The sequence below is a fragment of the Tamandua tetradactyla genome, chromosome 6 (assembly GCF_023851605.1).
Source record: "Tamandua tetradactyla isolate mTamTet1 chromosome 6, mTamTet1.pri, whole genome shotgun sequence".
Taxonomy (NCBI): Eukaryota; Metazoa; Chordata; class Mammalia; order Pilosa; family Myrmecophagidae; genus Tamandua; species Tamandua tetradactyla.
The window spans coordinates 163,733,487-163,757,857 of record NC_135332.1 but is presented as its reverse complement, the minus strand read 5'-3'; positions in this window follow the sequence as shown (position 1 = coordinate 163,757,857).

The window sequence follows — 24,371 nt, the reverse complement described above, 5'->3', positions numbered from 1 at the left end:
TGATACTTGCTAACTGCATGAACTAGATATTTAACTTTGAGCCTCAGGTTTTTGTTTGTTTGCCCATTGGCAAGAGAAAGATGTGGCAAGAAATGATGAGACAGCATAAATAAAGCTCCTTGTGTATGTCAAGACACCTCAAGGCTGGTAACAGTTATTTCCCTCTCTTTCCAACTAGTACATTTAGATTTGCCCCCAAAAAGGCTGTGTGTAGGCATGCCAAGCAGATATACTGTTCTTTGATTTAAACAAAAGTTTATCTTTATATGTTGGATTCTAAATACTCAGTGGAAATGAGCTAATGTACATTTAGATTAGCTCTTGTTCAATGTTAATTTGATATCAGATTTATGAATTGCTTTAAATATTGTGTCTATGGATGATTATAGGAACACTATTTTTCTTTGCACACTATAATTTAGAATTATGGTAAGTATAGAAAGTCAATGAATCTCTCCCCTACCATAATATTCGTACATCAGTTTATCTGTGCACTGTTCTACAGTTTTCATTGGAGAATTTTGGCTCCATGTTTTCTTCATTTAGTTTTTAACCTAAAGTTATTTCATGTTGCTGTGTAGCTCATTATAAGGAAATTGAAAAAATATGTGTGTAATCATGGTGTAAACTGTGTCCCATCCATTTAACGTGAATTGAGAGGAAGGTAGCTCTTCCTTTGTTTTATTTTTATTATTGAAGCATTCTCAACATTTGTATCCCATGTCTGAAGGAAGAGTTTTGTTCGTCACAGTGCTTTTTGTATAAGGCTTGAATGGTTTTCATGAGAAATAAATTTTGTTTTTCTCCTGGATCTCAGTTCTAACTTTGACAATCAGAAACCATTTTTAAATCTCCCAATTACATGTCCTGCCCAGCAGCCTGATGGCCATGACTTTTTCACGCCAGTTGGATCTTTCCTCAGTTCCCAGCTGGAGAATGAGCTGGAGTATCTAAGGAACCTTCTTAAACAGAGGGATAAACATGTCCAAGCTTGAATTTGTCTGAATACTGGTATAATTACATGAATGACTTAGCTATGCTTTTATTGTGTTGTGCAAGTTGAATTCAGGAGGAAGAAAGACACTCCTGAAAGATAGAGAAGATGGAAGTAAGAGGACAAGCCATTATTGTCTATGAAGCCTCTTTATATGTAAAGATAATTTCACTTTATGACCAAAAGCCAAATTGGCATAATGGTTAAAAGTATGGGCTCTGGTGCCAGGCTGCTTGGGTATGAAACCAGATCTGCCACCTATTAGCCATGTGACCTCTGGAAGGGACTAGGCCTCTCCGTGTTCCTGTTCTAGTTTGCTAGCTGCCAGAATGCAATACACCAGAAACAGAAGGGCTTTTAAAAGGGGGAATTTGACAAGTTGCTAGTTTATAGTTCTAAGGCCGAGAAAATGTCCCAATTAAAACTAATCTATAGAAATGTCCAATCTAAGGCATCCAGGGAAAGATACCTTGGTTCAAGAAGGCTGATGAAGTTCAGGGTTTCTCTCTCAAGTGGAAGAGCACATAGAGAACACAGTCAGAGTTTCTCTCCCATCTGGAAAGGCACATGGTAAACACGGTCAGGGTTCCTCTCTCATCTGGAAGGGCACATGGTGAACACGACGTCGTCATCTGCTAGCTTCTTCTCCTGGCTTCCTGTTTCATGAAGCTCACCAGGAGGCATTTTCCTTCTTCATCTCCAAAGGACGCTGGCTGGTGGACTTTGCTTCTCGTAGCTATGTCGTTCTGCTCTGCTCTCTCTGAATCTCTTATTCTCCAAAACGTTTTCTCTTTTATAGCACTTCAAAAATTAATCAAGACCCACCCAAATGGGTGAAGACATACCTCTATCTAACTAGTTTAGCAGTCACTCTAGATTAAATCACATCTCCAGGAAGATGAACTGATTACAGTTTCAAACATACAGTATTGAATAGGGATTATTCTACCTTTACAAAATGAGATTTTGATTAAAACATGGCTTTTCTAGGGTTCATACATCTTTTCAAACCAGCACAGTGAGTTATGATAGATAGCAAGGACTAACTGAAGCTTATGTAAGAGCAACCTCCAGAATAGCCTCTCTACTCTATTTGAACTCTCTCTACCACTGATACTTTATTACAGTTCTTTTCCCCCTTTTGGTCAGGATGGAATCCTCCTATGATTTCTTTTATTTCTTCAGGGTCTGTGGTAATGCACCCCTTCTGATTTCTGATTTTGTTTATTTGCATCCTCTCTCTTCTTTTCTTTGTAAGTCTTGCTAGTGGCCTATCAATTTTATTGATTTTTCTCAAAGAACCAACTTTGGTTTTATTGATTCTTTCTATTGTTCTTTTGGTCTCCCATTCATTTATCTCTGCTTTAATCTGTTATTTCTCTTCTTCTATTTGCTTTGGGGTTAATTTGCTGTTCTTTCTCAAGTTCCTCCAGGTTTTCTGTTAAGTCCTTGATTTTTGCTCTTTCTTGTTTTATAATATAGGCATTTAAGGCAATAAATTTCCCTCTCAGCACAGCCTTTGCCACATCCCATAAATTCTGATAAGTTGTATTCTTATTTTCATTCATCTCCAGATAGATTTTGTTTAAGAGTGTGTTATTTAATCTCCATATATTTGTGAATGTTCTCATTCTTTGGTGGTTATTGAGACCCAGTTTCATCCCATTGTGATCAGAGAAAGTGCTTTGAACAATTTCAGTATTTTAAATTTATAAAGACCTGTTTTATGCCCCAGCATATGATCTATCCTGGAGTATGTTCCATGAGCACTAGAGAAGAATGAATAACCTTGTGCTTTGGGGTGCAATGACCTATATATGTCTGTTAGGTCTAATTCATTTATTAAGTTACTTAATTTCTCTATTTCCTTGTTAATCTTATGTCTGGTTGTTCTATCTACAGAGGAGAGTGGTGTATTGAAGTCCTCTACTATTACTGTTGAAACATCTATCACTCCCTTCAGATTTGCCAATGTCTGTCTCATATACTTTGGAGCTCCTTGATTGGGAATGTAAACATTTATGATTGCTATATCTTCTTGGTGAATTGACCCTTTAATTAGTATATAGTGTCCTTCTTTGTCTCTTATGATGTCTTTACATTTAAAGTCTATTTTGTCGGATATTAATATAGCTACTCCTGCTTTCTTTTGGTTACAACTTGTGTGGAAAATCTTTTTCCATCCTTTCACTTTCAATCTATTTGTATACTTGTGTCTAAGATGAATCTTTTGTTAACAGCATATGGCTGGATTATGTTTCTTAATCCATTCTGCCAATCTGTATCTTTTAATTGGTAAATTTAGTCGGTTCACATTCAAAGTTATTACTGAAAATGCATTTCTTGATCCCACCATCTTATCTTTTTAATTTTATTTGTCATATCTGTATATTCTTTTCCCTCTTTCTCTTTGTATTTCTTTAAATTACCCTTAGTGGTAATCTTCAATTCTGTGCCCTCCTCTAGACCTCCCTCCTCTCCTGTCTTTTTTTTTCAGCCAACAGAACTCCTTTTAGTATTTCTTGTAGGGCCAGGCCTCTTACTGACAAATTCTTTCAGGACTTCTTTGTCTGTGAAAACTTTAATCTGTCCCTCAATTTTGAAGGACCATTTGGCTGGGTACAGAATTCTTGGCTGAAAGTCTTCCTCTTTCAGGATCTTGAGTATATCATATCACTGCCTTCTTGCCTTGTGGGCGCTAGTTTAATAGTCTGAACTCAGTCTTATTTGGTTTCCCTTACATGTAGTAGATTGTTTTTCACTTGCTGCTTTCAGGATTTTCTGCTTCTCTTCAACATTTGATAGACTGATTAGTATGTGCCTTGGGGAAGGCCTATTTGGAGTTCTTTGGGCTTCTTTCACTTATATATTTATGTCCTTTATGAGGGTTGTGAAGTTTTCCCCCATTATATCCTCAACTGCTCTTCCTAGCCCTTTACTCCTCTCTTCTCCTTCTGGGACACCAGTGATTCTTATATTTGAGCGCTTTGTTTTGTCTATCATTTCCCTGAGTTCCCATTAAATTTTTTCCATCTTTTTAGCTATTTGCTGTTTTGAGTCTTCAAAGTCAATTATTCTGTCCTCCATATCACTTGTTCTTTTCTGTCTCTTCAAATCTGGCTTTGTGTGCCTCTAGTATGCTTTTTATTTGGTCAACAGAATCTTCAATGTCTGTGATTTCTGCTATCTTTCTATTTATTCTTTCAAATTCCCCTTTGTCTTCTTGATCTTCTTTACGTCATTTGCTATCCCATTAATTTTATTAAGTAGAGTTGTATGAACATCTTTGATTAGTTGTTCCAATGTCTGTGTCTCCTCTGGTGTTTTAATTTGGTCATCAGGCCGGGCTATATCTGTCTGCATTGTGATATGCTTAGTGATCTTCTGCTGTCTTCGTTGCATGTAAATATGTTGATTGATTTACTTTGGGAGTTGATTTCTTTCAGTAGTCTAGGGATGGTTTGTGGGATGGTTGAACAGCAGGGAGCAAGGCACAGGGTAAAGCATTTAAGTATGGTGATTTGTTTCAGGGCAGGTATGGGCGCAGGTTGGGGAAGTTGCACTGATGCTTGTGAATGTGGGTGCCCAGTGGTCTGGAGGATGTAACCCTGGTGTGAGCTGGTCTAAGGCACGGGGCCCTTTGTGCACATGTGCAGAGCTGTGGTAGCAGGTCAGTATTATGCCTTCATGGATTGGGGGCAGATGTGACTTGGATGCTCAGTTCAGCACTTTCTCAGAGCTGGGAAGTGAGGCTGAGGGCTGTGCGCATGCATGGTTCTAGGACTGCTGTAAAGTGCAGTTCCCAGAGCTGAATGACATGATTGGGGGTCCGTGTGCATGTGTGGGCCTGGGAGACTGCTGTAAACAGGTGTGCTGAGCTCAGGAAGGGCGGGGTGAGACTGTGCGACACTATTGGCTGGGGCGGGGGTAGCCTAGGAGGGAGGTTAGTGCCTGCAACTTTCTGCGTTGGCAACAGCTTGCAGGGAACAGGAAGAGGGAGGTAGTGCTTGGGAGGGGTGCAGGAGAGGTGGGTTGGGCTGCACTTGGGGTGGGGTGTGGGGCAGGTACGTGCACTGGGGGCTGGTGGGGGTGGGGGTACTCGGAGCATGGTGAGTGGGAGGGGATGACAGGGTTCAGGCGCGTGGGGTGTAAGGTGAGTCGCCGGTCATAGGGCTGCTCTAGTGACGATAGTGGGCCCAAGGAACGTGGCCTGGCTTACTTCCTTGTCCAGTGTTCATGTCTGTGCACTCCCACAGGCTCCATGCCTCTGCACCAGAGTCCAGCTTTCTGTCTGTCAGTTCCTGGGTTTCTGCAACTAGGGCTGCCGCACATGATGCAGAAGGCTCTGTCAGGTCAGTCGCGCTCCTGAATTGCCACCTCTGTCGCCCTCCTGTCCCTTCTCTAACTTGTCCACAGAGCAGGGCTAATGTCGAACTATGCTAGTCGGCTGTCTTCCTGGAAGTCTTCCCTTAGCACCTTTCTTAACCAAGATTTTTAAAAGAAATCATCAGTACTTGAGGCTAAAATGTATTATCTTTGGCTTTCTCCTGAATCCAATGTAACTTTGCAGTGCTCCTATAAAGCTGTTCTTGCAGGAACCATATAAAACCTGAACTGCTAAAAAACCAACACATTCTACTTAGTCTTCATTGATTGATTCTGCCAAACATTCAGCAGTGTTTTCTTTTCTTTCCTTCTTAAAGCAATTCTCCTCCCTTGGCTTCTTAATTCCTATTTTCACCCCCTACAATCTCCAGGCGCTTCTTAACATTCTTCTCAGGTATCTGTTTTTGTAGCTACTTCACACATTATTGTATTCCTCAGGACTTTTATCTTAGATATTTCACTGGTGGACTCTTTCCTTGGTTGAGTTGACCTAAACTAATAATTTCAGGTACCACCTAATTTGTCTCAAATCTATATGTTTTCTTCTTATTTTCATGTTTATATTCTTGCCTATTAGAATTGCAGTGTCCATTAGACATTTCAGGCTCAAACTGACCAAATCTAAAACTCATAATATTTCCCTTCCATCCAAAGCTGCTTCTATAGTACTCAGATGAATGTACTACCCACTAGTTGGTCACCTAACTCAGAACCCTTGAAGACGTACTAGGCTTTTTCTTCTACTTCTCCTTATATTTTCCATTGGTTCCCAAGACCAGGTGAATTTACCTTTTACATTATGTGATTCTGTCCTTTCCTGTGTAGCCACAGTCCTAATTCTAAGTTTCAGTTTTCCTCATCTCTTGGTTGGATTATTACAACAACCTTCATTCTAGGTAAAGGAAAGAATATAAATGTAACTGAAGAACATTTAATTCTCAGAGAAAAATAAACCTAGGTAAATAGAACCTTTAATGTAAAATGGAATAATAGTGTGGTAAGGTGGCATCTGATTGTCTGAGAAATTTTGGAGTAAAATAAAATCCAGGACTGCAGCTAAAATGTGATATCCCTAAGGTCGGATGATATTAGATAATCCATGGAGGGATTACCTGCTCTAGTGAACAATCATAACATTTAATTCTGTCTCATTTTCAAAAATATGTATCAATTGTGTACTAAAAATTTGGCAGGCACATATGTAGAGATGAACTCATCATCTTTCTCCCCAAAATCCACCCTTCTTTCTGTTTTCTTATCTTGGTAAGTGGTAACTGTAGCTGGCCATTGTCTCCTCCTAGAAACTTTAAAACTTTCCCGGCTTTTCCATTCCAGAACTCTCACCTTTGATTCCCCACTGTCAATAAGCTTAGTTCAAAGCTTTCCTTTCATTTTCTTGAAAGCAGTTTTTATGTATATTTTTAATTTTGCATATTTAGTATTTTCCTAGATGTTTACTGTATTTTAATGATTCTTGCAATTTTAAAATTCTGGACCTTGATATCTATTTTGAATTATTCCAAAAACCTTGTGACTTGACTTTTTACCATGAGCATTTTTTCCCACTTCAACTTATACTCCATATTGATAACACAGTTATCTACCTAAAAACTGAATCAAGTCAGTCTTTCCTTCTACTGACTTTCAAAGGCTTAACCCACAAAGCCCAATATCCTTCACCTGCCATCCCAGGTCTTTTACAAGCTGTGGTTACATTCTTTGTCACTCCACTCTCTGCACCCTATGTCCAGTTAGTTCTTGTCAATCCTCAGATAAACTTAGGCCTTTCCTACTGTATTTAAAAAAAATTTTTTTTTAATTGTGCAATTAACATATATACAAAGCAAAGAAAGAAAAGAAAACCCAATAGTTCTCAAAGCACTCTTCAACAAGTAGCTACAGGAAAGATCCCAGAGTCTGTCATGGGCTACCATACCATCATCTCAGATTTTTCCTTCTAGCTGCTCGAGAACATAGGCAGCTAGAAGGAATAAATATATTTTTATCATCCCAATTGAGTTATTTATTTTTTGTGAAAAATAACATATATACAAAAAAGCAATAAATTTCAAAGCACAGCACAATTAGTTGTAAAACAGATTTTGGACTTTGGTATGGGTTACGATTCCACAATTTTAGGTTTTTACTTCTAGCTACTCTAAGACATTGGAGACTAAAAGAAATATCAATATAATAATTTAGTGATCATACTCATTGTTAAACCCTGTATAACTCCACCATCACCTATGATCTTTCTTCTACTCTTTAGGGGTATTTAGACTATGCTCAATCCAACTTTTTCATGTTGGAAGGGACTGTCAATAATGTGGGGTAGGGAGATGGAACTAGCTGATGTTCTGGAGAGGCTGGGCCCTCTAGGTTTCAGAACTTATCTGGTCCAAGGATCCATCTGGAGGTTGTAGGTTTCTGGATCCTACTGTATTTTTGCAGATGCTATTTCCTTGCAAGGAAGCCCTTCTTCCTTTGTCCACTTACCAAATTTCTCTTTCTGGTCACAGGCAGTTAACCTTCCCTTCTCCATACATCTACTAAGATATTTCTTTGGTGTTTTAATAATTCATTCCTGTCTATTTACTCTGCACTTTGTGAGCATTTGGAAAGCATAGATTTTGATTTAGATACCTCAGAATTCTCAGGGCTTCTTATTCAGTGAGTCACATAGTTGTCCCCTGGTAAAGATTTATCAAATAAATAATTGCATTCTAATATGACATACTATTTTCAGTTCTGCACATATTTTAATATCTTACACAACCATGCTTAAGCCCAACATTTTAGCAGTTTTGTTTTATCTTTGATCAGAGTAATATTTTTATCAGTTGAGGTATTTAGTAGACCTGTTAGCTAGGCACTTTAGGAGAGAGAGAGAGAAAGAGAGAGAGACAGAGGGATGGAGGGAGGGAGGGAGACAGAGAAGGAAGGAAGGTAAGAAAGAAAGAAAAGGAAAGGAAGGAAGGAAGAAAGAAATGAAGAGAAATAGGAAGGAAATTAAACCAAAATGGTAAACTGGCACGGAAATAACTAAGACTTCACACCAGTAATAAATTGAGAGCTTTTATCATGAAAATTCTAAGTTGTTATCTCCTCAGTGTTCATTCCACAGTGACCAAACCCATTTTTTCATTTTCATCTTCAACTTTCCCCAGTCAATCAGCAAGATTAATTCATTACTAGAAATGTCTGGGTTTCTACTGTCTGTTTTGACTCAGGTTTCCTTGGTTGGAATGTTTTTAATCCTCTATTAATCCCCAGCTATCCAGATTCTACTTTGCACTCAACAACCTTCAAGGAGCTGCTTCCTCTAGGAAGACTTTCCTGATCTTTCCAATGAATGAAAATTTCCCTTCCTCTCAGCTCTTCCAACGATTTTGTACCTCTCTATGGCTCCTATCACAACCCTACACTATGGTATTTGTGTACCTGGCTCATTTATTAGAGTATAAGCCCTTAAGATCAGGAACAGCCTCTTATTTTAACCACCCCCCCCCCCCCGGCCCCCCGGCCCCCCGACTCCCTACCCTCCAGAATGCTAAGTACAATTTTGTATTCAATAGTATTTGCAATGCAAAATTGAAATGGGCTATTTCCTGAATTTCAACATTCAGTAAGGTTGTCGGGGCCTGGATTATCAGAAACATATATGTTTATGCATTGATTTGTGCTGAATTATTTATGGTATGTATTGGGAATCTCTATATTCAGAACTATTTAACAACAGATTCTGTAAACAATAAGAATAATTGTAAAGATCTTTAAAATAGAAATCTGTAGATTTCTTAGTCTTGAAGTATTATCAAGTTGAGAGGTCTCTGGAACCAGAGTTGCTTGGGTCTGAAATAAAAGTACATATTTCATGGGGTTGGTATAAGGATGAAATGAGTTAGTAGATGTAAACTATTTAGATCAGATCTGGCACGTGGCTAGTACTCAGTAGGTTTTAGCAACTGTTGTATTATATTATTACTATTTTTAGTTTTCATTATTAGGTGCTCTCAATGTCAATATCTGCCTTTCTCATGAAATCATAAACTCCTAAACAGCCAACACTGTTTTCTCGGTCTTTGTATTTCAAGAAACCAACACAGGGACTGGTGCGGAGTAAGCTCTGAAAGAGAAGAACCTGGAAGAAAATTCCCCCTTCCCCTGAAGTGATCCTGAACCTGCCCCCTCCCAGTCGTGGATAACCAAATAACTTTTTTCCCCTGCTCTCATCAACCTCGTATTTAACCCTGCTGGTTTTCATTTATTTTATAATTCAATCATAATGAATTTTTAAAATCCATTCTAACTTCTAAGGATCTTTAGAGACTTGCTTCATCAGTCTGATATCACATTATTTACATTTCTTATTCTTTCATTTCCCCATATGAGGTCCAAGAATTGTTCCAATAAAACACTTCTAACATTGCATTACACATTCTGTGTGCTATTTATTCCTGGCGACATGATCAAATTAACAAGCAAGAAATTGCTTATGCCCTCATCAGTGTTTACAAACTGTAATGCTATACTGTTATCCTGGAAAAATTTGGACCTGGACTCTTCTATTATAACTATCTAAGCTAATATTTACATGGAAAATATTTGTACAAAAAACATAGCCAATTCAAGTTCAGGGAGATAGAAGCTTGATCACTCTGCCAAGATGGTAAGTTCTGTAACCTCTGTATGGTAAATAATCATCTATCTTCTGTCTGGATTGTTCCAGGAAGAGAGAGCACATTACTTTTAAAGCCATCTTCTTCCTTCCGTGGGCAGGTTTATTGGTGGGAAATTATTTCTTATATTGAAATTGCTCTCAGAAACAGCACACTTCTTCTCCACGACTCCCTTCAAATATTTGAGCACAGGTATTTTATTTCCTGACACACTAGAAGTCAACAGAGAGTATTGATGGAATTCAAGAATTTTTAGACCTGGTTGGCATCTAAATATAATTTAACCCTATTATTTATAGGTGAAGCAACAAAAAATAAGAGAGGTTGAGTAACTTGCCCAATGTCACATATTTGTTCTTTCAATTGTTCTATACTCAGCAACCAGGTTTAAGAAATTTATTATTTATTACACAAATAAAGTTGACTATAGCCAATCCAATTTCCTTCCTATCTTCCCAGAGATCACCACTAACCTATATTTGTTATGTAATGTTCTACCATATTTTATCAGTTAGAGTTCCAGCAGGGAAGCAGAACCATTATGAGTGATGGGGAATAAGGGATTTATTATGAGGAGTAGACTACATGATTGTAGAAGCTGCTAAAAAAGTTTATGGAAGCTTGTTGCTTCTGCATCTGGTTGCAGGTCTGAAGTCACTATGGGTTAGCAGAGCAGGCAAGACAAGTTAGAGAAGACAAGTTAGAGATGCAGGGACACATCAGTCACTCATTCTTCCAGGCTTGACGATGAGGGTGACATGCAGAAGGACCTGGTGTCCTTTGCCATTGAGCTGTACACACACACACAAGGCGTTAGATTCAGAGACGCTGAAGGAGAAGCTGTCTGCCTGGATGACATGTGGGTGGGTCTGGCTTCAGCTCCGTGTCAACAGGACAAGCACAGTCAGCTATATTGTGCGTGAGCTGTAGCAGCTTGAGGCTCTCACACTGACCTGGTGAGTGCAATCGCTGCTGCTTCTCTTTTGTCTTCCAAATCATTTGGGTTTTCACTTGTTACCAACCCTGATTTGGAACCATACATGCAAAGAAATGTAGGGAAACCTAATTTCAACTTAGCTAAGATAATAAAGTACAACCCCTACCCACTCCGTGAACAATGTGTGATGTTGTTTTCCATGTTTTCGAGCTTCACATGAGTGGCATCATACAATTTCTTCTTCTGCAACTTAATATTTCCCATCCACATTATATTGCGAGATTTAGCCATGTCGATAATTACTGCTGTAAATCATTATATTTTTATTCACACAGCATTGTGTTGAAGAATGTAGCTGTGCTGGTTTGAAATGATGTATGCACCCTAGAAAAGCTATGTTTTAATCCTAATCCCATTTTGTAAAGGAAACTGTTTCTTCTAATCCCTATTCAGTATTGTATGTTTGAAACTGTAATTAGATCATCTCCTTGGAGATGTGATTTAATCAAGAGCGACTGTTAAGCTGAATTAGGTAGAGGCATGTCTCCACCCATTTGGGTGGGTCTTGATTAGTTTCTGAAGTCCTATAAAAGAGGAAACATTTTGGAGAATGGGAGATTCAGAGAGAGCAGAGCAGAATGACATAGCCATGAGAAGCAGAGTCCACTAGCCAGTGTCCTTTAGAAATGAAGAAGGAAAATGCCTCCTGGGCTTCATGAAACAGGCAGCCAGGAGAAGAAGCTAGCAGATGACACTGTGTTCGCCACGTGCCCTTCCAGATGAGAGAGGAACCCTGACCGTGTTCACCACGTGCCTTTCCAGATGAGAGAGAAATTCTGTGTTTGCCATGTCCCCTTCCACTTGAGAGAGAAACTCTGAACTTTATCAGCCTTCTTGAACCAAGATATCTGTCCCTGGATGCCTTAGATTGGACATTTCTATAGACTTGTTTTAATTGGGACATTTTCTTGGACTTAGAATCACAAACTAGCAACTTACTAAATTCCCCTTTTTAAAAGCCTTTCTGTTTATGTTATATTGCATTCCAGCAGCTGGCCAGCTAGAACAGCAGCACAATTTCTTTATTTCTTCTCCCCAATATATATTTTGATTGCTCCCAATTTTTCAATATTCAAGTGTTACTGCAACAGTTTTGAATGTGTCACTTTGAGCACCTGTGTGAGTTTCTGTAATGTATAGGCTTGGAGATGGAGTTATTGACTCACAGGCTCTTCATGTTTTCAACTTCACTAATTATTGCTACATTGTATCTCCAAATTGTAACAATTTACTCCCCCACCATATTAATTGCACAAACTCTGTGATACAAGGTCCCAAGTCATTCTTGATTTATTTTGTAAATGGTGTTGGTACAGCTCATTAACAATTTAGAAAAAATAAAATTACATCCCTATGTATCATCATAAGGTAAAATAGATTCCAGATGGATAGAACATTTAAAGTGGCAAAAGTAAGGTCATCAAATATTAGAAGAAAAAGGTAGGGGCAAATATATGACTTGGAACAATATTTTCTAAGCATGTTACCCAAAATAGAAGTGATAAAAATTTAACCTAATAAAAATAAAACATTCCTCTATTTAAAAATTCTTGGTGAAATAAAGAGGAAAAAATTGTACTGATATTTGCAAAATATATGTCTAAGTGTTAATATCCTTGAAATATAAGAAACTCCAAGAAATTAGTATGAAAGCAAATAAATCAATAGGAAAATGAGCAAAAGGCATGACCAGTCATTTTTAAAAGAAGAAAGACAAACTGATGATTAAATAGAAATAGCCACTCTCATTAATAATAAAAAATTGCCAATTAAAACTAAGAGATATAATTATTTGCCTTTTCAGTGAGTAAAGGATCAAACAATTATCACCCGTATTTGTAGGTTTGGGAAAAGAGGCAGTGCTGTACTGCAGGTGGGATTGTACACAAGTATTATCTTTCTGAGAGCAATTGCTATTATGTATCACATTTGTCCCAGAAATTTCAATTCAAGGAATTTATAATATTGTGCCCAAAGACAGAGCTGTGAGAATTTTTATCAAAGTGCTTTTTTGTAATGGGAAATCATAATTCTATTTCCCAAATGACTACATTGGTCACGCTGATATTTGTATTTTGGTCTCTTTTGTTAACAATGGTCACTATGGGTCATTAATGGCATTTTGGTTTTATACATCAGTATTAGGAGCTTGGTTAATGTGGGTCTTCCCCGGAGACCTATATGGTTATATGATGGAAAACAGGTTCCTGAGTCTACATGTCTGAGAAATCAGACCCGAGAACATGGCAAATTCCCCAGCATAATAGATTTCACTCAGAGAGGCTTCTTGAGAGAGATAGCCAGCCTCCCCACTAATGACAGATTTCTCTATCTGAAAAGCAAGAATAAAAGTTTCCTTTACTAAATCCTGTACTGCATGTCTTACCTTTCTATTGTTGCCAGAGCAAATTATCACAAATTTAGCAGTTTGACCTCCCAAACTCTCCTGACCACAGCTCTGTAGATCAGAAATCCAGGCAGGCTCAGCTGGCTTCTCTGCTTAGGGTCTTACAATGCCGAAATCAAGGTATGGATGGGGTTGTGCTCTATACTGGAGGCTCTGGGGAAAGAATCCCCTACCAAGCTCTTTCAGGTTGTGGGCAGAACCCAGTTTTTTGTAGTTGTCTGACTGAAGTCCTCCTTCTTTGCTGGCTATCAGCTCCCGGAGGCTGCTTTTGGGTCTTTGAACATGGTTCCCTCCATCTTCAAAGCCAGCAACAGCATGTCGTTCAACCACAAAACTCCCAACTTTCCCTTCTACTATAAGTTGGAGAAAACACTCTGGTTTTAGAGGTTTGTGTGATTATATTGGGCTCACCTGGACAATCTCTTCTTTAACTCAAAGTCAACTGATTGGTAGTCTTTAATAACATCTGCAAAACCCCTTTTGTTATATAATCATGGACATAGCATCTTGTCATATTCACTATCCTGGGAATTTAGGGTGGAAAATCTTGGGGGTGGATGCATTTTGGAATTCTGCCTCATAGAATTTCCATATGTATGTTGTACTACTTTGTGGTTCTGACCGTTGAAACAAAATAATGATAAAACTATAGAATGTAGGAACTAGTCATTCTGTCCAGAGGTTGCAAGCTCAAATTCCTCCAAGGGATGGACAGGTAGAAAAATGAGGGAGGCTGGCTAGGAGGAGACTGTAACAAACTATAAAGTACGCACCCCATCTGAGAGGTAGAGTTGAGATTTAGCACTGGCAGATTATTGCCAAGAGGGAATATGGCTCAGTTTTGCCAGATTTTTCACATTTCTAAAAAAATGTTTTCGTTAATATAAATATCTTGATTTTTTAAAAGTTTGTGATTGGTCTCTCCTTTTAAACACTTTGCAAGAAAACATCTAAAGACCAAATTCAAATTATTAACCATGAGTTTTAAAGTTCTACTTTGATTACTCCCCTAACTATTATATTTCAGGGAATAATCCAAATGCAGAGAGGTTAGGTGGCTTACCCAAGAGTGCCTATCTAATTGGTGACAAAGCTGGAGCTAGAAGACTAGTGTATCAACTTTCAATAAAAGTTTCTTTCCCTGGGTGTACTACTTTTCTAATGGGGCTGTTACAAATTACCAATGACTTAATGGAGTAAAAGAACACAGTTTTATTCTCTTATAGTTCTGGAGGTCAGAGGTTTGAAATGAACCTTAAAGGTTAATATCAAGATGTTGGTGAGGCTGATTCCTTCTGAAGACTTGGGGAGAATCTGTTCCTTTTCTCTTCAAGCTTTGAGATGCTGCTCACATTTGTTGGCTCATGGTTGCATCACTCTATCTCTGCTTCCATTGTCACCCACTCTCCACTGACTCTGACTTTACGAAGACCTTTGTAATTACGTTCAGCCCACCAGAATTATGCAGGATAATCCCTCCATCTCAAGATTCTTTACGTAATCACATCTACAAAGTCCCTTTTGCCATATAAGGTGGCAAGTGCCCAGATTCTGGGGACTAGGACATAGGCATGGCTCATTATTTAGCCTATCAAACTGGGAGAAAGTCATTGACTATTACCCAGAGTTCTCACACTCCTTGGCTCTGCTGACTGGTTGAGAACAATACCCAGAGAAATCAGGTAAAACACACTCGACAGCAACCTGTGGTGTCAGAATTTGTGTGAGAATTTGTTCAGCATTTGGCTAGCTCGAGGATGAACACCCTACCCCAGCCACTTCCATTTGTCTTCTATAACTTAAACAAAAGTGGGGCTTTTGGATGGTTGGTTCTGAAAATTTTGAAAACATCTATTAATAGCTATAAATATTAATCATTTTGCCTCTTCCCCTCTCATCTTTCAGCTTTATGGTGTGTTGAATACTATTTCATACCCAAAGCCGTTTTCTTTTGGTTTTATAAGTATTAAATGTGAGAGTTGAAACAGAGGAAAACACCTCATCAAGGAGTAATGGCTTTGCCTTGCAGTCAGGGTCAAAACATTCTCTCTGCTCCAGATGTGCAGTAGCCTCCATCTTAATCGATTTTACACTTCCACTTCACTCGCAGATACAAAAATACTTGATCGGAAAACAGAAATGAGAAATCACAATGGTTTGCCTTTGAGTTTTTGGGTGAATCAGCATAAAATTGTTCCATGGATGTCTCAGTCATTTTTTTTTTCCCTTGGCATGAGCAGGCTCCAGGAATCGAACCCAGATCTCCAGCTCAGCAGGCGAGAATTCTTGCCACTGAGCTACTGTTGCATCGCCCTCAGTCACTTTTTAAAAGGCAATGAAATTTAAGTGGGAAAAGATCAGTCAGATCACTTTTGCGTTCAGCCTCATGTTTCTTGTCTGCACGTTGGAAAGGGTCCTATTGACCCTCATCTTACTATATAATTTTACAATTTGATATATACAGGCTAATGGGTCTTTATAATATTAGCTTGTTTTCAGGTATTTATTTCACATGCACTGAACTTGAGAGTTCAATTTTATATACACATCAATTTTTTGTGGTCATGTTTTTTATTTTCAGTATTTGCTAAATCTCTCACTCACTGAATATCTGGCAGGCATCTATTCCTTCAGTAAATATTCAGTGAGCATCTGCCTTGTGCTCCAAAAGGGTAGACTGGAAATTCATATGCAATATAAAAATAAAATTTAGACAAGCGCATAAAGCCTTGAGTATGGAACAAACTGTAAGCACAAATGCTTAAAAATGGACTTGGAAAAAGGAGCATACATGAATTGGCAGAGAGGAGATGGGACAATGGAGAAGCTTCAGGGAGTCTAAGACCTTCAGGGAATCATTTTATATTGACTCTATCATCTTTGATACAATAAGTGAAAAACAATCACAGGTGGCCATTTCAAATTATGCTGTATTTATATTCAAATTGACAAATATTCGATATAAAGTTAATTTGGTCTATTGGAGCCAACACTTCCTATTAATACACATGTTATACAAATACATATTCTTTTCAGGTAGGAGTAAAAGGCCATAGTGCCATAAGCTCTAGAAGGATGGATGGTCCATCAGTAGACCTTAGGTTATAGATGTGCTCTCATTCTCTCTCCAATGTCTGGCTAAACTGGCACTGGATAGAAACAAAACCAAGAAAGAGAATTGCTTTGAGGTCTAGAGCCTCCATCCAGAGGTTGGATCTTCAAGTGTGAGAATAGAAGGACAGCATGGACCCCTACAGAGGGGATACGGGCTATTGATCATGAGGGATTAGGGTTCTCATCTTTTCTCCATTTCTGTGATTGGTTATCCTAGGATTGTTGTTGCTCGTTCCCTTGCTAAAAGTGGTTGTGTTCAACTCAGCTAAACTTAAAGTATTGATCTAGATAGGATAAATATACATTTTGATACTGCTACCCCTATCCATCAGGTGGTATAATTTATTGATGTGTAAATTAAGCAACACTCACATGTTGGTGCAGAGAAGATGTTGTAAACAGAAATGGAACTTTCGAGTCATAATTCATACAGTCTTACACTCCACGGAGGGTATTCCAGGAATTTGGTAAGGTGGGATCAGAGATGTAGACCTGAGATGAGTCAAATGAGTTCAGCAAACCTGCCTGGAAGAAGGACAGTCACCACACCGGAGCAGAGCAAGAGTTGAAGTTTGAGGGTTATAACTAAGTGAGGCCTACGGGTTTGATCCATGTACTCTGTTCCACCCAAACCTTCTCTCCTAGCAGCAAGGGAGAGTGAGTTCATATCCAGGGGAGTAAGCTGCAGAGGAGAGATAGAGGAAAGGTGGCGCACAGTGGGACTTTAATATCTTTGAAATCTCATTTCATCATTATAATTCATCTAAAACTTTTGTTCTGTTCCTATTAAAATATGTATTTTTATTTTTGCGTAAAGATAATATTTAAAGGGACTTAGTGTCCCTAATAATTTTCACTTCAGGAATATATATTTTTAAAACTTCAGGCACTATAGCTTAACAGATAAACATGTGAACAATAACCAGTTGGAGATCCGATTAAAATCTCAGTATCTAATTGGTTTTAAACTAATCTGCATGCAAATCTGGTTTCCAAATTAAAAAAAACTTGCAGGTCATAAGAAATGAATTATATTTTATGTGTTATTTAATAGATTTTTTGTATTTTGGTATGGAGGACTATAGAATCACAAAGTAGTTTTATGAATTATGAATTAGAATCATGGGTTTATATAAATAACATGATTTGTTGAGAGGCACTATAATATACAGCAAGAAAATATCAAATTCTGGAGCCAGATAACTTCTGTGCAAATCCTGGTTTTAACACTTGCTAGTTGTGTGACCTTCAGAAATAATTTAACCTGTTTAATCCTCCATTTCCTTATAAAGGATTGATAATAGTACCTATTTCAAACGTTGAGATAATGACTACCTGAGTGTTCTAGTTTGTTAGCTGCTGGAATGCAATATACCAGAAACGAAATGGCTTTTAAAAAGGGGAATTTAATAAATTGCTAGTTTATGGTTCTAAGGCCGAGAAAATGTCCCAATTAAAACAAGTCTATAGAAATGTCAGTCTAAGGCATCCAGGGAAAGATACCTTGGTTCAAGAAGGCTGATGAAGTTCAGGGTCTCTCTCAAGTGAGAAGGCACATGGCAAACACAGAGTTTCTCTCTCATCTGGAAAGGCACATGGCAAACATGGCGTCATCTGCTAGCTTCTTCTCCTGGCTTCCTGTTTCATGAAGCTTCCTGGGAGGCATTTCCCTTCTTCATCTCCAAAGGTTGCTGGCTGGTGGACTCTGCTTCTTGTGTCTATGTCGTCCTGCTTTGCTCTCTCTGAATCTCCTTCATTCTCCAAAATGTTTCCTCTTTTATAGGACTCTAGAAATTTATCAAGACCCACCCAAATGGGTGGAGACATGTCATCACCTAATCCAGTTTAACAATCACTCTTGATTAAATCACATCTTCAAGGAGATGATCTGATTACAGTTTCAAACATACAGTACTGAATAGGGATTATTCTGCCTTTATGAAATGGGATTAAGATTAAAACATAGCTTTTCTAGGGGACATACATCTTTTCAAACCAGTACAATGAGACTCCAGGTGAAACATAGCTTGTTCTTTTTGAAATATTTTTACATGTGCTTTCTTGGCATGCCCGCTGTTTCCCAAGCCTTTTCATGGCTCTGTCCCTTATTACATTCAGGTCCCTTCTCCCTGAGCAGTCTTTCTAAATTAGCACCCACTTCTCCTCATTAACTCCCTTCTTTTTTTGCCTTATTTATTTTTCTTCAGAATGTGAATTATAATATATTTATCTGCTCCCCTCAACTGAAATGCAAGGACTTTGTCTAAAATATTTATTGCCAAAAAAAGTATTTATCACTATATCCCTAGCATATAGAAGTTATTCCAAAAAATATTTTAACTTTAAAAAAAAAATTCTATAACACAACATACATGCAAAGCACAGAAAGAAAAAAGAAATAGTTTTCAAAGAGATCCCAGAGTTTGTCATGGGCTACCATACCATCATCTCAGATTTTTCCTTCTAGCTGCTCCAGAACATTGGAGGCTAGAAGGAATAAATATTTTTTTAGCATCACAATTGTAACTAGAAAAAGTGAGTTTTTTTCTGTAACTTGTCTATAATTTTTTTTTCTTAGTTTAACAAAAAAACCCCATATTTTGCTGTCTATCATAAATGAAAATAGATGATTTCATTGAGATTTAAATAAAGTTAATACAATAATACATTATTTGTGGAATGAGTTGTTCATCCTAAGTGAATTTTCTGCATAACTAGAGCTTAAGCTTACCTTGTCAGCACATGTACACACACTTACATTGAAAAATTTCCTATTTTAAATGTATAATTCAAAAAATGGTATTATTTCACAATATTGTTCTATCATCCACTACCAAAACTTCCTCATCACCCTAAACAGAAATTCTGTACCCACCAAGTAACAACTCCCCATTCTTCCTGCCCTGGGCTCCAGATAGACTTCAATCTAATTTCTGTCTCTAGGAATTTGCTTATTCTAGGTATTTCATATAAGTGAATCAGACAATATTTGTTCTTCTGTGTCCAGTCAATATCACTCAAGAAAATGAATGCAAGTTTCATTCATGCTGTAGCATTTTAGAACATTGTGCCAGTTTGAAAGGATTGTGCACCCTAGAAAAGCCATGTATAGATCTTGATCCATCTTGTGGGGACCATTTCTTTTAATCCCTATTCAGCACTGTAGGTTGGAAACTTGGTTAGATTATCTCTGTGGAGATGTGACACCCAATTGTGGGCATTAACCTTTGATTAGAGAGAGCTGTGACTCTACCCATTCCAGGGTCTTGATTAGTTTACTATAATCCTTTAAAAGAGGAAGCATTTTGGAAAAGGTGTCAGAGCCAGGAGAGCCCACACGGCCAGAGACCCTTGAGATGAAGAAAGAAAATTCCCCCGGGAAAGAGTCATGAAACAAGAAGCCTGGAGAGGCAAATGGCAGACATCGCCATGTTTGCCATGTGCCTTTCCAGTTGAGAGAGAAACCCTGAACATCTTCGACCTTCTGGAACCAAGGTATGTTTTTCTCTGGCTGCCTTAGATTAGACATTTCTATAGCTTTGCTTTAATTTGGACATTTTCACAGCCTTAGAACTATAAACTTGCAACTTATTAAATTCCCCTTTCTAAAAGCCAAAAAAAAAAAAAAAAATGCAGTATCACCACATACTGTGTGGTATAGGGCCAGTTTTTTAACCTCTCTCTAAGCATGGTTTATTTACCTGTAAAATGAAAATGATTATGCTAGTACCTAACTCTAAGGATATTGGGAGGATTAGAGAAAATGAGATGCTTAAAGGACTAAAAGCATTGTTTTTCACCTAATAAATGCTTAACAAAAGCTGATGGTTTTGTCATCATTGCTATCCTAAGTTACGGCATTCCCTCTGGCTCTGGCTCTGTAGTATAGTTAAAAGAATTAAGGCAACTGAGAAATATTATAAATTGAAATATAAACTCCATAATTCCAGGGCGAAATCTTTTCCAGATCACCTGCAGAGATGATACTTTCAAATGAACTCTCAGTGGAGACACAGGACTGTGCCAGCTGATGGAGAGGAAGACTGCGGTGGCTCCCCATCTCTCCAGCATCTATTAGAAGCTGGAATGTCAAGTTAAGGACACCCTCTGGATTTGTAGGGAATTTCAGGGAAAAGCACCATCCAACTCCAACAAGATTTCAAAAGAAGGCTTTAACTTTTGACCAAAATTCTACAATAAGTCTCTCACAAAACCTGGATTGAATTTGAACAATTGGCCTTATAATCCAAGGTGACACCATGGGGACTTAGAGTTCATCCAAACCTGGCTAGCTTCTCCAGAGTCCACAAAGGGTAAATCACCTTTCCCCCACTGAGGACCTTTCTTGCAATTCTTATGTGAAGCCCATGGCTGGATTAAATTTTCTGTAGGCTTTGAGTACTGAAAATACTTTGATGTCATTCAGAATCATGGACCCTCATATATCACTCAAGATAACTGTAACACTAAACCATGAAGCACGTGTATTAGGAACTTACAACAGTCATCACTTTGAATTGTAGATGCATGTTTACTTGTCCCTTATTCCCAGTAGATCAAGTTTTCTGAGGGCAGTGATAGCGTCCTTCATTTCAAGGCCGACAATGCAATGCCTGGCACAGTAGATACTCAAAACTATTTTTCAGATATGTGAATGAATGAATGCATGAATGACTTCATTTTAAGGCAACCAGTCTATAAGGTGGCTTCAGTCATAGCTAAGGATGGTATTATTCTATAACTTTAGTGCTCTCAATTTAAGCAGGGAGTGGATACTTCATAACAAAAAGTTTTCATTCTCTTTGAATGTTTGAGTACATATAGCGGAAGAACAGACTTCAGAGGTCCTGAAAGATTTCTCCAGCGTTTTCCAGGAACATAAAACAAAACAGAACAACCCCCCAAACAAAACGAAACAATCAACTCCCAGGGAGAAAACTTGGCCTCAGTGGTGCCTGGAGCATGTGCTAAGATTGCCTATTGGATAATAGATCCTCACGACTTTTTCTTTTTTCTTTTTTTTGCTTCAGGAAAGAGCTTGAAGGAGAGTGGAGCAAAATGGTGAAAGGAAATTGTGTATTCTGAGGAGTGATGGGGAGTCTTTAAAGAGGTCACATTATAAAGGAGGAAAGCAAATGAGCCCTAGATGGGCGAGAAGGAGAAGATTAGATTAATCTATGATACAAAATTTTATTTCATATGTAGAAATTAGAATCATAGAAGGTTAGAACCAGCTGGAAACTTTTGGGAAGATCTAATTCTGAATTTTTCACCCTACAAATGAGGGCACCGTGGCAGCTTGTCCAGAGTGACAGAGGGAATTAGTGGCCAAGCCAGGATTGTAAAGCGGGGTGCCCAGTTTCTAACCCAGTGCTCTTTCTGCTCTGTGAGCTGGAGACCTAACCCTGGAGCAGAAGGAGAAACCGCTCCTGGGATTATTTGGAAGATTATTTATCATCTGGCTGCCACACTCAGGGGAGAGCCAGACCACTTGATGGTGGAAAAAGGATGGAAATGCAAAATGCTAAGATGGGTCTGCAGATTTTATATGGAAAACATGAACCAACTATGGTTTGAATTATTAAAAATAGGTTAAATTTAATTTAAATTCTATTGGGCACCTACTTCAGGGCTATAAACAAAATGTCTGGAAAAATTTATGCAGCTATCTCTCCTTTTGCTGTCTTAAGCAAATTAAAGGACTGATTATCCTCTAGGAAGCTATTTAAAGGTTGAAAATATTAATCTTAATAAAGAAAAGGGTATGAAACATAGAACAAAGATGATCTCATTATCTCCCTGCCTTACTCCTGTGATGTAGAAAAGAAAGCTTTGGACTAGAAATGAAAGAACTGGATTCTATTTCTATTTAAGTCATGCCTTTTTTCACTTCACTCATAGTGCTTTGAGGTTCAGTTTATTTATCTATACAATGAGGGGATTAGATTGGATGGAGGTTCTCTAATGGTCTCTTTCTACTTGACCATTTGAAGTTTACCTTCTGTCTTATTTTTTGTCAATGGAGCACACTTGTTCATGTATTTGCCCAGTGTGTGTCAGGTATTGTGTGAGGTGGTTTGTCTACAATGGTAGACAAGGCAGATATGGTTCCTTACCACATGGAACTTACATTCTAATCAGAGAGCAAGGCATAAAAAAGAAACAGTAGACAACCACTCATTAGAAGTATGTCTATATACATTTTACCTATAATAAGGAGATATCATAAATAGTAACAGGGGCTAACCTAGGATAGAGCATAAACGTAAATGGTGGAAGACTTCTATGGGCAGAGTTCATGGAAAACCTCAAGACAAACATCTAAATAGCCATTGGGTGAACATTGGGGGAACTTTCCTAGTAGAGAATGTGGCATATGCAAAGGTCCCGAGACAGAAAAGAACTTGCTGTGGCCTAAGGACCTGATGGAAGGTCATTGTGTTTGAGAGCCCATGAGCAAAGGGAATGGAGGCATGAACGAGGGCAGAGAGCTGGTCGTACCGGGTCTGGTAGGCTGTGGTAATCAGTTTCAGTTTTATTGTAAGTGCAGTGAGCAACCACAGGAGGGTGTAAAGCAGGGGAATGACGGCAATGTATCAAGTGATCCCTTTCAATCCTGTATAGAAAGAACATGTTAGAGGCATGAAGAAGGGAGACTGAGAAGAGGTGGCTGCACAGTGGAAATGAAGACGAGGGAGTGGATTTAAGATCTGTTTTAGAGCTTGACTTGACAAGACTTGGTGATTATTAGCATGTAGTCAGTGAGAGAAAAAGGAGTCTCAAAGCCAAAGGTGATTTGAGTATCTGGGTAGATGGTGATGCTATATACTAAGGTGGGGAAAAAGATTCAAGTGGGGACAGAAGTCGGCAGATCTCTTTGGACTTGTCAACTTTGAGATGCTCCTTAAACATGCATGGAAATGTTGAGTAAGAAATTGGTTATATTAGTCTGGAGATAAGAGGAATGGTTTGGGAAGAAGAGGTATACATTTTGAGCATTATTCGAATATAAAATATAGTTAAAGCTATAGGTTACTTAGAGAGAGAATGCAAATAAGGGAAAATGCCGAGGAATTGACAGAGAAGTCTGCTGCAAAGATTGAAAATGAATGACAAATGAGATAGAAGGACAACTGGATGTCATAAGCCAAGAAAGGAGAATGTTTCAAAGAGAGAGTGGTCAGCTTTGTTGAAAACTGCTGAGGGTTGAATAAAATGTAGAGCAAAAAGTATAATTAGATTTGGAAACACTGAGATAATTGGTGACCTTTATAAGAGAAGTTTTGCAAAATTGAGTTTATTTTTTTTACAATGGTGGGATAAAAACTACATTGGAATAGTTTGAAAAATAACTGAGAGATGAAGACGTGGAATAAATATATATATATAAAAGCTTTAGGAAGCTTTTTGTGAAGATCAACAGAGGAATAATACAGTAGCTTGAAAGGAATGAAAAATCAAATGAAGGCAGTGTTTTTTTTTAATGACATTTTATTTTATTTTTAAATGTTTTTTATTTTGAAATATACATACAAGGAAAATAAATAAACAGCAATAATTTTCAAAGTTCATTTCAACAAGAAGTTACAGAACAGATTTCAGAGTTTATTATGGAGTGTCATTCCACTATTTCATATTTTTTCTTCTAGCTACTCCAAAATACTGGAGGCTAGAAGAAATATCAATATGGTGATTCAGCAGTCATACTCATTTGTTAAATCCTATTTTCTCTGTTATAATTCCTCCTTCTTTAACCTTCTCCCAATCTATAGGGAACTATAAATAATGTCCGTT